Below are 15,454 nucleotides of genomic sequence, written 5' to 3'. Positions count from 1 at the left end.
TGAAAGCAGGGATCCTGAATGTTTCTCTCTATTCCCCAGCACCTAGCACCCAGGGCCTGGCACATGAGAAATGTTTGTGGACAACATTATAAAAACAAACAACTCTGAAAGACCCAAAACTCCTGTTCAATACAATGACCAACCACAACGCCAGAGAACTCACAGCAAAGCATTCCCTCCCCATCCTGGCTGAAAGGCGAGAGACATAGGGTACAGAAGGAGACCAACTTTTTTTGGACACGGCCGATGCAGGAATGTATTTCTCTTGACTCTACATATTTGTTACAAGGATTTGGTTTTTTTTTTGTCTTTTTCCAAAGAAGGAGGAGTGGGAGGGAGAAAATCGATTTTTGTTCGTTGAAAAAATAAAATTTAATTTAAAAATGCAAGCAAACAAATAAAAAAGAGATGCTTGTCAAACCAAAATTAGGATTAAGCAAGCGGTGATGTAGAAACCTCTTCTGAATCTCTCCACTAGTGAGATTGGGGGGGGGCAGCTTTTCAGCTCATTGACATTCTGACCTACAGAAGAGCTCTGTTGGGTGGTCTGCTAACAAAGTAGAAACTCGAGAAGGGGGCAGGAACATATGGTGGCCTCAGTCAGTTTAGGAGGCTATCTTCTGGCGACTCCTGTGAGATCCGCTTCACTGAAATCCCATTTGTGGAAAGGAATGCGGAGGCTACACATTATTGGAATAGTTAAGTGAGGCGCTCTTTCACGCACCAGATCTGAAGGAGCAAACATTTAATGAGTCCCCTCTTCAAATTATTGGAAAAAAAACTGCTTAGGGCCAGAGAGAGGGGAACCAAACAAGTGACAGATACTGAGATAAAGTATGGAGCTATTATGTTAATAATAGTCATTTAACCCAAATAAGCAGGCACATGATTTTATTAAAACTGGAATTTTCCCAGCAGGCCAAAATAGGCTAAAGAACTTGGCTTGTTTCCTATGACTGGAAATGAGATGGAGGGTCCAGGGCTCTCCCCCTCCCTAACAATTTCAGCCAGCAACTGCCACACGTTTTAGAATCACTGGAACCCAAAAACACATTAACAAAATGTAAAGGTTTACAAGCCCTCCTGGCTAGCATGTGTTGAGTTTGCAATGCTCTTGACAGGCAAACTACTAAATATGCATCCATTTCTCTCAGTATTTTTGAACACATGTACATGACTTTTAAAAAAAACCCAGACTTTTAAACATGAATGATTTCAGAAATGAGATTTCTCTCCAAGTAAATCATGTGAAATAGATAGCGCTAATACTCAAATTTGATACCTTCAAGAGGCAAGAAGGGGAACAGAAACGCTGTTCACTTCATCAGTTCTGGAATTTAAACTGCATTTATTTTTTAGTTAAAAAAAGGAAAAGAGAAGGCTTGAAATCAATCACATAACACAGCTTATGGAAGCAAAAAGTGCCTCATCCCCACAAGCTCTATGGATTGTAGCTTCTCGAGGGCATCCCCAATTTGCAGATGAGGTAACTGAGGCGAGGCTAGGACAGATTAAGTGGCTAGCATTTGAGGTAATACCTTGAAAAGGTCATCCTGGCATAAATTCAGACCCAGCTCATCTTGTGACTTTCAAGCCAAAAGATGAACTAAATCACTGTAACAACTCTAAAATAACTATACTGAATGCTGCAAAATTACAGTAATACCTCCCCAAATTGTAATGGCCCCAAAGAAGAGCTAGGAGAACTCACCCCTTTCCTCACTTCTCTGCAGAGGTATGGGTAGGGCACTGTGGTTGGTTAGTTTTGATGATTTCCTTTGTTTTTAATCTTTTTTTAAAAAAATCCTACTCAGGGACAGCCCTCACTAACAAGAGATGGGGAGGGGGAGAAGAAAAACTCAAGAAATACAGGTAATAAAACAAAAGCTATAAAAATGTATTATAAAATACATATTTTTTATAAAAAACAAATCTGAGTGAACATAAGTAAGCATTTGGTCCTAAATGGAAGTTCCAGAGCATAAAAGCCATGTTAAAAAGAAAAGTGCTCTCAGTTTTTAGACTCTTGTATTTCTAAGGGCAATGACAAATAGAAGAGATTGGATAGTACTAAGTATTCTAATTAGAATGAGTCAAGTTAATCTGTCTATACAGACAACTTCCAATTTTCTAATCGATAAGGATTATGTACCTAATATGTGCTCAGTACCATACTTGTTGAACAAAGGGAAAAGGGGAAAGGAAAGGAAGGGAATAAACATTTATATAGCACCTACCATGTGCCAGGCATTGTGCTCAGTGTCTTTTACAAATATTATCTCATTTGATCCTCATAACAACCCTCCAAGGTAGTTGCTTCATTACGCTCATTTTACAGATGAGGAAACAGAAGAAATGATTTGCCCAAGGTCACACAGCTAGTGAGTGCCTGAGGCTGAATTTGAATTCTGATCTTCCTGACTCCAGGCCCAGCTCTCTATCGACAGAGCCACCAAGTGATTCTTCTTTTAGGATCAGAGAGTTTTCATAAGTATAAGATATTCTTCCATCTTCTGGATACCACTGGATCTTAGGCAAGAAACCAAAGGCATCTGGAACACTGTTAGAGTCTGCATCACTGCAGCCCATTACAGACAAGGGGTGTGGAAAAGAAAGCCGAGTCTGGAAAGTGAACAACTGGCTAAGTGGATGGCACCTGAGGATATAACAACAACGATAATATAAGATCTACAGAGTACTTTATATATATTATCTCACTGTATCCTCGCAACCCTGTGAGGAGCTAGGTGCTATTATTATTTCCATTTTATAACTGAGGAAACTGAAGCTGAAAGAGAAGTGACTTACTTGAGGTCACAAAGCTAGTAAGTTTCTGAGGCAGGACTTGAACTCAGATCTTCAACTCCAAGTCTAGCACTCTATTCACTATGCCACATGACTACTCAAATATTAAGATATGGAAAGGCCAGGACTCTGGTCAGGGATGGAGAGCACCGGACAAGGACTGGTAGGAATATAATCACCTAGATTCTTCCAAATCCAATCAAACAAACTTTAATCAGAAACAGGAAGGGGAAGGACACAAACTGCCTACAAAATAACAGTAACAGAGATAGCCAGAAATTCACAGGAGGTAAAATCAGGGGTGGGAGTGGGAGGTGGGGAAGGCAATAACAAAACTCAGAGTTTATAAACATGCAGACTAAAAGGCACAAAGAACAAGTCATAATCAAGATGAACTAGGGACTTTAAGGAATAAGGTAAATTTGACCACATAGTTATCACTGAGATTTCACAAAATAAAACATATAACCAGAACGTGCCTCTGAAAGGGTATAACTTATTCAAAAAATACAGAATAGGGAAACAGTGGAAAACCAAGAGAATTATATATTAAGAAGATATATTCATGTGAGGAAATCTAAGAACCAAAGCGTGAGATTGCTTCATCTGGGTGAAAATCAAAGGAAAGACTTCCAGGAACATTGTAATTAGAGTTATATTGCAGATTATCTGGACAGAAAAGAAAGAAATGAAGAAATTGGGGTGGGGGAAAAGGAAGCAATCCAATCCAGGCAGAAATCATATTGATGGGGGCATGGGGATGGGAGGAGCTTCAATTATCTGGATTTCTGTAATAGTTCTTGCTCTCTGCCAAAAAGTAACTTCTTGAATTGCCTTCATAATTTCATCCTTCAAAGGCAGAGGAACCAACAAAAGGAATTCTTCTCAACTTGGGTCTCACCAATAGGGAGTATCTGGTTGCTGGAGTAGAAGTGATGAGAACCTTGGGGAGTAGTGATAGGTCCATCTTAGAATTTGTGATGGAAAAGATGAAGAAAGCCAGGAAGAGTCTGAAATGCACTTTATGCTTTGATAAAGTCAATTTCAAAGTGTTCAGAGAGAAAACAGTAGGATCCTATACATTCAAATTCTTCAGGGGAAGTCATGCTAGAAAGAACAAGCAAACATTCAAGAAGGAAAATCTGCAGATACCGAGAAAAATAATTCAGATGAGAGAGAAAAACAGGAGCTATCTAAAGATACGGATGTAGATGTAAAGAGAATTCACCGACCAACTCAGATTGTTAAAATTATCCCTTCCACATCGTGACTTTCCCCATTAGTTTTGACATATCCTATGTCACAGGTGGGCAAAAGAAATTAAATGGGAATTTTGCAGAAGCCACAGACGACACATCAAGGCCAGTAGAAATAGAACCTATGACCAAATACTTAATCCAAATTTTGCAATAATATTAATAATAATGATCATAAGGTCCCCCATAAAAGAAAAAGAAAAAAAATCAGACTTTTTCTCTGCTACGAAGGGAGGGCCAAAAAATTTTATGCAGATTTTCCAGATCATGGGGGTGCTGCACCCCTAACCCCTTGGTTGTGGAAGGGATAACTGTATATTTTTTGCATATGGAAGATGGAAGCCAGGAAAGATAAGGGACCAGGTACAAAAGTGTGGCACATTCCTGTAAGAATAGTGCTAAAGTGAAGAAAGATAAGGAAAGCAAAAAAGGACTTGGGCCTTTGTGGTGGTGGTTGGTTGTTTTTGTTTTTGTTTGCTAAAGTGATATTGAAGAAAAGAGGAAGATCAAAGAGAGGATAAGAGCCCTACTCGGGATGGATGAACAATGAGTGACAAGAGAGAAGGCAGAGCTAGTCGATTCTCATTCGGAGGCTGTTTTTCCTGCCAGGGAAAATAACCTTTGGACTGGAAAGGACAGATAAATAGAGAAAATAGGGTATTAGTACTCAAGATAAATAAGAAGATAGGGAGTGAGCACCTAGCGCCTTTGACGAATGCAAGTCATCCAGCCAGATGAACTAAATCCTTGGATTCTGAGCGAACTGGCAGATGTGATTGCTGAGCTATTGTCAAGATCTTTGAAGGATGGCAGAGAACAGCAGAGGTAGTGCAGGAGGAGGGAAGGAAAAATGTCCCAATTTTCAAAAACAGAAAGGAATGGAGAATGCCAACTATAAGCTAATGAACTTGATTTTGATTTCTGACAAAATTGCTTAAAAAAAATTATTAACAGGATAGAGAGTGAATATCTTGAAAACAAAGCAGTGACTGAAAAAGCGTGGCATGACTTTAAGAACAGGTCATGCCAGACTAAACTTATTTCCTTTCTTGACCAGGTTGCTAACCTAGTAGACCAGAGAGTGCTATAGATATGGTTTATCAGTAGAGTAGCTCATGCTACCCTTGTGAAAAATATGAGAGATGTGTCCTAGAGAGTATAATTAAATAGATTCAAGACTGGCCAAATCGCCAAAGCAATGAATATTAATAAATAAACTGATGTCGACTTGGAAGTTTCTTTCCTATGGGGGATCCTGAAGGATTCATTCTTGGCCTTATGTCATTTAACATTTTTATCAATTATTTGCACATAAAGGCATTAATGGAATCCTTATCAAATTTATAGATGACACAAAGCTAAAAGGGAAAGCTAATCCACTGGAAGATAGGATCCCTGAAGCTCCTGACAGGCTAATTTAATAAGATTCTATTTAATAACAGGGGTGGGGAAGCTGTGGCCTCGAGGATACCTGTGGCTCTCTAGGGCCATAAATGTGGCCCTCCGACTGAATCTAAACTTCACAGAACAAATAAAAGGGCCACACTTGAGGATCTAGAGGGCTACATGTGACCTTCAGGCTGCAGGTTCCCCATCCCCGATTTAATAGGGACAAAAGGCAAGTCTTACATTTAGATTTCCCAAAAAATAACTTCACAAGTATAAGATGGAAAGGCATGTTGAGAGCTAGAAAAAGACATGGGGATATTAGTGAATTGAAAATTCATTGAGAATCAGTAACATGACTCAGGCTACATTAAAAGAGGGGTGGTTTCCTGGAGCCAAGAAGGGATACTTCTCCTCTAGCCTGTCCTAGTCAGACCACATCTGAAATATTGCTTTCAGCTCTGGACTTTCACATTCCGTGAAAGGCATCCGTAAACTAGGGAAGGTCGAGAGGGAGAGCCAGAACAATGCTAAAAACCCCTGAGTTCTGTATGATAAAGGGAAAAGAGCAGTGAACTTGAAGTCAGAGGACCTGAGTTTGAAATCTATCTCTACTACTGACTACCTATGTGACCTCAGGCATAGTATTTCACTTCCTAGGCCTCAGTTTCCTCTTCTGTAAAATGAAAGTGTTGAATTAGAGGGCCTGGGAGACCCTCCCAACTCTAAATGCAAGACCCTATGATATCTTGGCATTCAAGGATTGGCTGAAGGACCTAGCAATGTTTGGTGGAGAGATCAGAAGACTCAAGTGTCTGAAGTTCTGTCATGTGAAGGAGGGCTAACAGGATCAAACAGATCAAGAGTTGGAGGGGACCTCAGAAGTCTTCTGGTCTAAACCCCTCACTCTACAGAGGAGAAAAATGAGGTGCAGGGAGGGGAAATGACTAACCCAAGGTCACACAGTTACTAAGTTGCAGGTGGGATTTCAACTCAGGTCTTGTGACTTCAAATCCAGCCCTTTTCCCACTATGCCACACTAACTAATTATACTTATTCTACCTGTCTGCAGGGGCCAGAAGTAGAAGCAATGGATTATGGTTAAAAGGAAGCAAATTTAGGATGAGTGTCATGAAAAGCTTCCTGACAAGTGGAGCTATCCCAAATGAATGGGCTGCCTCAGGAAGTAGTATGCTCTCCCCCATGGAAGAGCTTTCAGAAAAGCTAGATACCACTTGGCAGCTCTGTTCTGTGCATTGTAGATTCTTTCCCCAGTGTGAATTAGAATAGAGCATGGGGAAGTAGATAAGGGAAAGTGAACAGGGTATGATAAAGGGGAGGGTAGATTAAAGAAGGCAGTGGTTAAAAGCAAAAGACACTTTAAGGGAGAGGTTGTTGTTGTTTGTCCTTCCTTCTCAAAGAGGACCATGACATCAAGGTGATGAGATGACTTGCAGTTGACTTTGTTTTGAGTGAGGGAGGGCTGTGCAAGGTCACCAACCTCACTTCTCCTCCAGAGCCATCTGGATGCAGTGGCCTGATATTCATCAGGATGACTGGAGATGGCCCAGGATGCAATGGGAGACTCTGGCCCTTTCAGGCTAAGGTCTTATCACATTCTCACTTTGAGTGAGATACACCCATTCAATGAATAGGCTTCTTTAAGTCTGTCTGTGTTCCTCCTTCGTTTTTGAAGAAGACCATGACATCAGAGAAACGATGACATGACTTACACTTGACTTTGTTTTGAGTGAGGGAGGGCTGTGCAAGGTCAACAAACTCACGTTTTCCTCCTGAGCCATCTGCATCCAGTGACCAGATATTTATCAATGCATCAGGATGACTGGAGATGGCCCAGGATGCAATGGGAGACCTTGGCCTTTTTAGGCTGACTTTTTCAAGTACTCATTTAGAGGGAGGTAACACCCATATAGGGATGTAAATAGTTTGCCCATATTAAATAACAAGTTTTATTTTCTCTTCCTGTTTACCTTTTTACACCTCTCTTGAGTCTTGGATTTGAAAATGAAATTTTTTAATGAGCTCTGGCCTTTTCATAAGGAAGGTCTGGAAATCCCTTATTTCATTGAATGTCTACCTCCTTTCCTGAAAGATTATGCTCTATTTTGCTTGGTAATTGATCCTTGCTTTTAGTCCGACCTCCTTTGACTAATGCAATATATTATTCCAATTCCTCTGATTTTTTCTTGTAGAGTCTGCAAGGTCCTGTGTGATCTTGACTAGAGTCCTTGATATTTAAATAGTTTCTTTCTGGCTGCTGGCAGTATTTTCTCCTTGATCTGATAATTCTGCGCTAGGAATCTGACAACAATATTGCTTGGTGTTTTCAATTTGGGATCTCTTTAGGGAAGTGATAGCAGGATGGCCCCTTTAATCAAAAAAAAGAAGAAAACCAAATGTCCAATCTCAAAACTGAAAGAGTGAGTGCATAACCAATGAAGATGAAATAAAATCAATGCTCAGGAGTTATAAACAGAAGACAGTGGGATGTAGGGATAAACACAGTAATCAAAACTGTGAATGTGAATAGGATGAGCTCACCTATAAAATGGAAGCAAAGAGAGAATGGATTAGAAACCAGAATCCAACAATATGTCATTTACAACAGACACACTTAAAACAGAAAGACACTCACAGAGTTAAAATGAAGGGCTGAAGCAGAATCTAATATGCTTCAGCTGAAGTAAAAAAAGGCAGGAGATAGCAATCATGATCTCAGACAAAGCAAAAGCCAAAAGAGACCTAATTAAAAGGGATAATCAGGGAAATGACATTTTGCTAAAAGGCATCACCGACAATGAAGTAATTTCAAAAAATTTTATAGCAAGTTTCTCTGATAAAATCCTCATTTCTCAAATATATACTAAGTACAGAACTAGGTCAAATTTATAAAAATAAATGATCAGTGGTATTCATACTTGGTCAAAGGATAAATTGATAAATGATCCAAGGAGATAAACAGGCAGTTTTCAGAAGCAAAAAATCAAAGCTATCTATAGTAATATAAAATGATCTAAATTATTATTGATTAGAGAAAGGCAAATTAAAACAACTTTGAGGTTCTACCTCACATCTATCAGAAATGACAAATGCTGGAAGGGATAAGGGAAAATAGGTACATTAGTGAACTGCTGGCAGAGTAGTGAACTGGTCCAACCATTTCAGAGAACAATTTGGAACTGTGTCCAAAATAAAATTGTGTATACCCTTTGACCCAACAATACCACTACTAGGTCTGTATCCCAAAGTGATCAAAGAAAAAGGAAAAGGACAAAAACATTTCTAGCAGCTCTTTTTGCAGTGGCAAAGATAGGAAATGGAGGGATGCTTAACCGCTGGGGAATGGCTGAACAAGTTGTGACATATGATTGTGATGGAGTACTATTTTGCTGTAAGAAATGACAAAGGGGATGTATTCAGAAAAACATGGCAAAACTTATAGGAACTGATGCAAAGTGAAGTGAGAAGAACCAGAAGATCGTTGTGTACAGTAACAGCAGTGTTGTAACAATGATCAACTGTGAAAGAATTGACTACTCCAATCAATAGGATGATCCAAGATAATTCCAAAGGACTCATGATGAAGAAGTGTTCTCTGCCTCCAGAGAACTGATGAAATCTGGGTATAAACTGAAGTGTAATTTTCTCACTTTCTTTTTCTACTTTCTAAAAGAAAATATGGCTAATATAGGCATGATTTTACATGTACAATTGATATATTATTTGCCTTCTCAGTGGGTAGAGGAGGGGTGAAAGGGAAGGAGAGAATTTGGAACTCAAAATTTTAAATATAAAGAATGTGTTTCAAGAACTTCTTACCAAAAAAAAAAAAAAAAAAATCCCAATGGAGGATCTCAAGGCAAAATGCCTGCCACACTCAGAGAGAGAAATATGGAAGTCACTCACATATTGTAGCAGATCATGTTTGTGTATGTGTATGTGTTTGTGTATCATGTTCTGATTTGTTATACGATTTCTTTCATTTATCTTAGTCTGACTACATAGCATGACTATAGTGAAAATATACTCAATAGGAAATTATATGTAGAATCTATACAGAATTGTATGCAGTCGTGGGGAGGGAGGGGGGTAGTGGGGAGTAGGTGGGGAGGGATAAAATTGCAATTGTATGGCAGTGATTGTTAAACATTACAAAATAAAAAAAAAAAAGAAAATCCAAATAAAAATCTTGGAATGGAAGAAAAAAAAAAAAAAGAAAAAAAGAAAAACTTTCCTAGAAAGATCTACTCTACATGTTGATGGTTTTCCAATAGATTCTTTAATTGCTCTGAATATATGTGGAGAGAAAATATATTACTAAATATAATGTTATTTTGGCCACAAAAAAAAAAGAATGTGTTTTAATAATAAAATTTTAAAATAAGTAATGAATTGGGAAAAACAATAACTTACTCTACAACTTCCCTTGCAGCTGAGGATCTAAACTCGGTAGGAAAACTTGAAATAGTGGAGAAATCATTCCATAGGTTGGCCAGTTGTTAGGAAGTTGTGACTTTGATGCAGCTAAAGTCTGTCTCCTCATCACATCCACCTTTTAGTATGAATTCTCTAGAGTAGTGGTCTCCAAATGTTTCTTATTGTGGATCCCATCAGTAAAATGTTTTTAAGTATGTGCCTCCAAAAAATAAAAAACAAGCTCACAGACCCCAGGTTAAAAAGACCTGGGCTACATGATCACCGAAGTCTCATTCCAACTCTAATTGGAACCCAATTCCAACTCATTCCAAACTTCTGTGATTCCAAACACTAGAGTCACAAACCCCTTGTTTCACTCTCAAAAATAAGTGCTAGTTTCTCAGAAGAAAATTCAAGAAGGAAAAATGTCTAACACCTAAGGGTAGAAATCATGCTTTCCTCCCAGACCCTCATACAAGTTGCAAATGCCCAGATATTAAAAACAAATGAATAAAACACAATGAAAATGGAATGGCTCCTTTTATTGTTAATAAAGAAATGAAAACTAATATGACGCTAGGCAAAGGCCTACTAGGCTCCCTCACAGTCAAGTAAGAACATCAGTTCAAAAGAATGTGCTTTCAAGTTTACAAAAATACTTAAGGAATCATTCCTAAGTCTTTCCAGAAGGAAATCTATTAAACTCAGGATTGACATTAATCATTAACAGGTTCAGGGGTCATCAATGTTAAGGCCGAATGAAGGAAAGTCAGAAGTATATTTTCTTCCTGCCAAAATGAGGTCAGTCAAGTGAAAAGAAACTTCCTTGTTCCCTGTCAAATCCTGAACCCACAAATGTGTTATTAGTTTGCTCCTTAAGGCGTTACTAAAGGGACAAAGGAGGACATGTGGTAGATTGAAAGCAAGTAAAAAGAGGAAAGGAGTCAATAGTACAAAAATATTCATAGAAGCTCTTTTTGTGGTGGTAAAGAACTACTGGGGAGACCCAGGGGAATGGTTGAACAAAATATGGTACATGAATATAATGGAATAGTACTATGCCATAAAAAATGATTAAAGGGACAAATTCCAAGAAACCTGGGAAGGTTTACATGAAGTGATGTAGAGAAAAGTAAGCAGAACCAGGAGAATAATTTATTTTATTTTACTTATTCATTCATTCATTCATTCATTCATTCATTTTGTCCATGTCCATAAAAATTTGTTTATTTGTTTTTAAAGAACTAGACGCTCTCTCCTTAGGGTGAGAAACACTGTTTATGCTGTCAGACTAAGCTGATGAGTGGAAAAGAGAAAAGGTCTATTCAGAAATGAAGATATTTTACAAATAAAATCTACCAATACAAATTAAATTGACCTTATATCAATTGGGAAACAGGAAAGAAGCTAGACAATGGTTATATCCTTCCTCTGCCGAGGGGGGAGGTGAAGAACAAAGTCAAGCATTAAGCTTGATAGGAAAATAAACCTTTAATTTGAAGATAAAGAGACAGAGAAGAAGCCCCTCTGGAACAACTTGGCCTGCTTGGCACTGGGATGGATGGCCACCTTGGATGGCTGGTCCCAGAAGGGAGGGAGGCATTCCGAATCGACTTGATTAGGGACAGACATTATTGGAGCCTCTCAGGGAGAACTCTGAAAAGACTCAAGGCATCCCAGCAGCAGCAGATCAAAGGTAAGCAGGGGTCTGCGCAGGCTTCCTTCGCCCCTCCCCAGCGAGGGGCCGACCCCTCTCTTCCCAGATGGTGAGACAATCACAGGAGCAGACCTGCTTGGGGTTCTGGAAGAGGCCGCCTGAGAGAGCAATGATACCACAGGCTAGCCTCTCTCCAGAATTTCCAGTGACCTTGGAGAGTGGGTGTCCTCCCTGACCCAAGTTATCTTCCCCAGCATCGATGACCAGGCTTCGGCCAATGATGTCCCACACCTTGAGCCTCTCATCCTCCATCCTGAAGGTGGCTTTCCCATCAGCATTGACATAGATGTTCCCCAGATCTCCCAGGTGCCGGTGGGTGTCCTTGGGGCCACCATGGGGCATTCCATTAGGGTTGAAGTGATCTCCACAGCTAGCACAGTTTTGGGTCAAGTCCCCATACTGATGGACATGAAGGCCATGGGGTCCAAGCTCCAGGCCATCAACAGTCCCTTTGATGAGGCAACATTGACTTATAGGAAGCGCCCGACTCCCTGCACAGCCCCAGACTCCCTGCACAGCCCCAGATGTCCTCAACATGGCCATGGCTGCCCACAGGTTCTTAAGCATGTGGCTGCCCATGACCTTGAGTACTGCCTGGTACCCCGTGTTCTCCAGGAGACTGCACCTCATGGCTGCGCAAGGTGGCTGTCACAAGGACGCTCTGATTCTCCAGCTGTACCTCCACTCCCTGGACACCGAGATCTGCTTGCCCCATCACCGTGCATGCGGTGTTGATGTCCTCAACCTCAGCAGCTACAGCAGAAGCCATCTTCAACCTCCCAAAGCCAGCACGACTCTCCCAGGGACACAGAAATTGACTCAATAATTTATTTTATTAAAAGTACGCTTCAATCTGTAATCTGACTCCATCAGTCTGGGGATGAATAACATTTTTTATCATGTCAGTTTTCTTGGATCATTGTATTGCTAAGAAAAGTTAAATCATTCACAGCTGATCATCTCACAATATTACTGTGTATAATTTTCTCACAGTTCTACTCATTTCCCTTTGCATCAGGAAAGCAATTTTTATAATAACAACACTGCAAATACAGACTTCTAAGTGTTTGAGGTAAAATTTGAACTCACGTCTTCCTGTCTCCAAGTCCAATGGCTCATCCACTAGGCCTTTCTGCTTCCATATTTTAAAAGTGCTCTAAGTCAGTAATAATGAGAGAAATTCAAAGTAAAACATCTCAGAGGTTCCTCTTTATACCTATCAGATTGGGGAAGATAACTTAAGAACTTTGGAAGACTTGATAACTCTGATCAATGTGATGAGAAGCCATGATACCAAAGGACTAACAAGGAAACATCCTCCTCATTTCCTGACAAAGAAGTGATGAGCTCAGGGTGGAGATTGAGACATATGGCCTTTGAACTTGGCCAGTACAGGAATTTGTTTTGCTCAACTATGCATTTTTGTTACCAGGGTTTTTTTTTTTTCCTCAACAGAGAGAAAAGAGTAGGGGAGTATGGGAGAGAAAGTAGGTTTTTACTCATTGGAAATAGTGTATGTGTATATGGGGAGAGGGAGAGAGATGGACAAGGAGAGGGAGAGGGAGAGGGAGAGGGAGAGGTATACAAATAAAAACTAAAGTTTTTATAACTAAAAACTTAAAAAAAGAAATCAAAAGCCTATGGGTAAAGCGCTTATAGGATTATGCATTTAGAGCTAGATGGGAAGTTAAGAAGCCATGGAGTCCAAGGCCCTCATTTTACACAGGAGGAAACTGAGGCACAGATCAATTCAGGGTTATATAGCTAATCAATGTCTGAGGCAACCTGTGAACTCAGATCTTCGGACTCCAAGTTGATTACTTCACACTGCCCAGGAACACAAGCATGCCCCGCCAGGGTTCCACTTCCCTGTCATACCCTGACATTCAGGCTCTCTTTTCTCTCAGGCCCCCAAGTAGCTTCATAGATAGAACACAAGACCTAGAGTCAGGAAAATCTGAGTTCAAATCCGGCCTCAAGACACTTACTGTGTGACCCTAGGCAAGTCACTTAACTTTTGTCTGCCTCTATTTCCTCAAATGTAATAGCATCTACCTCCCAGGGTTGCTGTGAGGATCAAATGAGATCATCCTAAAGTGCTTAGCAAAGTGCCTGGTGCTTAATAGTTTATTTCATTCATTCTTTTGTCATCTTTGCCAATCTGATGAGTATGAAGAGGAACCCCAGAGTTGTCTTACTATGAATTTCTCTACTTATTACTGATTTTGGAGCATTTTTTATATAAAAGCAGAATGGCCTAGTGGATGGGACATTGGATTTGAAGACAGGAAGACCTGAGTTCATAATCCAACCTCAAACACTTAGAATTTGTGAGATTATATTTATGTCACTTCACTTCTCTGAGCCTCATTTCTTTGTCAAGTGAGGTGGTTGGACTAGGCAACCTCTAAGGTCCCTCCTGGCTCCACCTGCCAAGAGATGGTACCAGCTGTCAAGCTGGACCAGGAGAAAGTGATTTGAGATAGCTCCTTGGCAGCCCACCTCCCCTTCTCAGAATGGCTCCAGCTTTTTATTCTCTTTGTGGAGTCAGTTACTCCGTCTCTCCAGGAGATGGTGCCAGCTAGTCACTAATACCATGAAATTTCAGGCTACAACATAACTTCTCCAAGTTGCTTCTTCCTTAATATCAGGTCAAAGGGTCTGACCTTACCAAAAAGATTCTACCACTACAGCTTCAAGATAATGTAGTGATCTCCTTGTCCAATCTCCTCGCCCTCCTGGAATTTGTCTGTTTCCTATTCCTATTCCAGAAGCAGTTAGGAGAAATTGTTCCATGGGTCTCCTTCTTGCCCAGATCCCTGGCAGGGGGCTACTACCCACCAGCTCAGCATCTCCAACTAAGTCTTCGGGCTCAGAGACATTCCTCCTTCATCTCCTTCCTGCTTATCATCTCTTCCTTGTTTTCCTCTGGGGTCTGCCCAGCTGGGCTGGACCCATTAGGCTCTTCAAAAAACACCAGACAACAAGCCAAGGAAGAGGCAGAGAAGCATGGACGATCAGAGCAGGTGCTGTTCCCAGCACAAGCACCTGGGCCACCCAGGAGGAAGAGTGTAAGTAACCCCTCCCTATATCAGTCAAATCACTTTTTATGATGATCTGGCAAAAAACCAACAATAAAATATTTGAGTATCAATTAAGTACAAAGAACCGTTTCAGTCTTGTGGGAGACTCAATGAATTAAATAAAAGAACAAAGCTCTCTGGCCTTGAACCAAATAAATGAGACAGGACATGTTTCAGGAGGACTTATGGGGTGGTCAAGAAAGACCTCCTCATTGCAAGGGAAATGGAAAAGAACATGTGCCTGCATGTGATTTTGTGATGGAAAAAGGTACGGAGCAGGCCTGCTAATTGGATCAGGTAGGGAGAGCAGGGACCAGTCCAAGAGCCTTAACAGAGAGAGGAGTGAGAAGGGAGATGGAGATGGGATGGTTTCTGGCTGGCTATTGAGGGCATGTTGAGTTCAGTTTTTCATACCTTAGTTGGGTCAGTCAACAAGCATTTATGAACTGCTTAACATGTGCCAGACATTGTGGGAGGCACCGGAGATGCAAAGAAAGGCAAAAAGATGCTCCCTGCTCTCAAGGAACTCACATTCTGAAGAGGGAGATGGGATGCAAATAAATATGTACATACAAGCTATATGTGATGAAAATGGAAGGCGATCTCAAAGGGGAGGGAAGTGGCAGGGGAGAAGGAGACCAAGAATGACCTGAAGAAAGTGGGATTTTAGTGAGGTCTTAAAGGAAACCAGAGAAGCCAGGAGCTGGGCATGAAGTGAGCATTCCATGTACGGGAAAAAGCCAATACAAACGCACCAAAATGGGAGATAA

At 40.5% G+C, this 15,454-nt stretch overlaps 1 protein-coding gene and 1 pseudogene across 1 annotated transcript in view; both read right to left on the bottom strand.

Annotated features, from left to right (window-relative positions):
• Window positions 1-15,454, bottom strand: part of COL4A5 (collagen type IV alpha 5 chain) — a 210,964-nt gene that overhangs the window by 177,159 nt on the left and 18,351 nt on the right. The window lies entirely within an intron of this gene.
• Window positions 9,833-14,690, bottom strand: LOC140515243 (copper chaperone for superoxide dismutase pseudogene; annotated as a pseudogene).

The sequence above is a fragment of the Notamacropus eugenii genome, chromosome X (assembly GCF_028372415.1).
Source record: "Notamacropus eugenii isolate mMacEug1 chromosome X, mMacEug1.pri_v2, whole genome shotgun sequence".
NCBI classification, from domain to species: Eukaryota; Metazoa; Chordata; class Mammalia; order Diprotodontia; family Macropodidae; genus Notamacropus; species Notamacropus eugenii.
The sequence above is the reverse complement of the archived record's forward strand: the minus strand, read 5'-3'. Positions and strand labels throughout refer to the sequence as shown.